The sequence below is a fragment of the Hyaena hyaena genome, unplaced genomic scaffold (assembly GCF_003009895.1).
Source record: "Hyaena hyaena isolate Hyena2069 unplaced genomic scaffold, ASM300989v1 scaffold_1136, whole genome shotgun sequence".
Classification (NCBI taxonomy): Eukaryota; Metazoa; Chordata; class Mammalia; order Carnivora; family Hyaenidae; genus Hyaena; species Hyaena hyaena.
In genome coordinates this window covers 495,664-498,389 of record NW_024081771.1, presented here as the reverse complement: position 1 = coordinate 498,389, position 2,726 = coordinate 495,664, and positions in this window count along the sequence as shown.

The window sequence follows — 2,726 nt, the reverse complement described above, 5'->3', positions numbered from 1 at the left end:
GTATGATTGATTTTCAGAATGTGTTGAATGGAATACATTTTCAAGGTTCATTTATTCAAGATGAGGTTCAATTCACATAAAACATAATTTCTTATGAATTATAAAGACAAAGAATCCCCTGAAACACGAGACTTCCTATGGTTCCTAAGTAGAATTTTTTTATTAAATGATACAATATTTTTAATCATTTCTTTTTACAGAAGTTAATACACGTTTTTTAAAGTACACTCTATAATCTGACTATTCAACTTAGCTTCCTCAAACAGCATCCAAGAAAGGATATTTTTCCCCTGAACTTTTCTACATTGAATGGATATATCAGTTCTCTCCACTTCATTCATTCATTCATGTATCTATTTATTTATGGAACAAATTCTTCATTGAGACTCACATACTGAACACAATGCTAGCTACTGGGATATAAACACATGTATACACACATGCCAGATTATTACATAAGTAAGCTAAGAATAAAGAAAGTAATTGGATTTGATATAGATTGCTAAACTTTGTAATAGAAGAAAATGCCCCCCTGAATGTGTCTATCTCTAAAAGTCACCAAGGCAACCTCACTTTCTCTTCAACATGATCAACATGATGCCTTTCAGTAATATTAAATTTACTTCATGGTTGTATACACTCTATACTTACACTCAACACATATGTTCACACACCACAACCCCAAAACAAATGAATCAACTGAAATTATCCAACTTAGAATTGACATACATGTTAAAAATTAACAAAGCATACTAAAACAGTCATAATAATTATATTCCATATTTTCAGAAATTTAGCAGAAACATGGAAGATGTATTTAAAAACCAAACTTATAAAGATGAAAATTTCAGTGTCTGTTATAAAAAAATACTAAATGGAATAGATTAGAGATTGCAGAAGAAAAGAAGAATTAACTTGGAGACATAGCAGTCCAAAATGAAACACAGATACAAAAAATACTGAAAAAAAATTAAACCCAGCATTTGTGACTTCTGGGACGAATTTAAGTGTTCTAAAAACTGTGTAATTAGAGTCCCTTAAGGAGAAAATATGGGGGAGGGGGATGTTAAAGAGAAAAATTCATGAACTTTTAATTTGAAGAAAATTGTCATTTAGATATTTAAAGAATCCAATAAACCTCAACACAACAAATTGAAAGAAAAATATACCAAGATACAATCTAATCAAATTAGTCAGAACTGGTGATTTTGAGAAAATCTTAAGGCAGGAAGAAAGAAAAAACACAAAGTACATAAAAACAAAGCTAAGAATAGCAGCAGATTTTTTGTAGAAAACACAAAAGAAAAAATTATGAAGTAGCATTTTTAAAGTATGAAAACAATTTTCATAAACTTGGAATTCTCTCCCCCATGAAAATATCCTTCAAAAACAAAGCTGAAGGGTGCCTGTGCAGCTCAATCAGTTAAAGGTCTCTTGATTTTGGCTCAGGTCATGATCTCAGGTTTCCTGACATTGAGCCCCAGGGCAGGCTTTGTGTTGACAGCACAGAACCTGGTTGGGAATTTCTCTTTCGCTTGCTCTCTGCCTCTGCCTCACTCATGTGCACACACTCTCCCTCTCTCTCAAACCGACACACACACACACACACACACACACACACACACACACCTGAATTAAGGGACATTTTAGATATTCCAAAGCTAAAAGAATCACTCTCTAGCAGCTTAGCACTATAGAAAATATTAAAAGAAGTTCTTTATGCAGAAAATTATACCAGGTGAAAATATAAATCTAAACACAGGAATAAAGAGCACTGAAAATGGTAATGATATAAATAGAGATAGAAGGGTTTTTACAAATATTTTTTAACTCTTAAGCTGATTAACAAAAATAGGAACAATGTATCATGGGACATAAACATATAAAGAACTAAAATGAATGATAACAAGAGCAAAAAGCCTGGAAGAGAAGGCCAAAAAAAGTATCTGTTATAAAGCTTCATAATATATATAAGCTAGAATAATATAATTTGAAGGTTGACTGCAATAAGTTAAGGATACATAGGGTACACCGTAAAACAACCACAACTATAACAAAACAAGAGGTACAGCTTGTTATCAACCAACAAAGGAGGTAAATGCAATCATAAAATGAATTCAATTGATCCAGGAAAAAAAAAGGAAACAAAGAATCTATAAAATGAATAGATAACAAAAAGTAAGATTGTAAATTTAAATGTAATAATGCGGATAGTTACTTTAAAGGGAAAAATTATCCAACCATCATATTTAAAAAGCAGATATGATCAGTTCAGATAAAAAATTATGGACCATCCATATGCTGCCAGGGTTGGTGGGGGTGGGGGAAGAATGTGAAAATCACAATTGGGTAAAAAGTAAAAAAGACATATATTGCTGGCTCCTCTGAAACACAAGTGTTTAATAAAACCCGCTCTGTTTTCTAACAGGAGAGATAGAATCTGCACTTTGCCATTCCCAGTGGTGAATGTCAAGTACTTTAACTGGCATATAGGTAACAGTGGCACTTCACCTATTGTTCCAGGTGGACTCAAATGTATTTATGCATATTCTGGGTTTGGTGCTGAATATCTAGTGACTAAAGCCAACGCTCCATAAGCTATAAAGGACTGGAACCAAAAATACTGTACCAGTTAGAAACTCTTAGGTATATTCCATCAGATCTGGGCACTCACTTCACTGCCTACTCAGTGAAAATATATCAGATTCAACAGACTAATCATATTT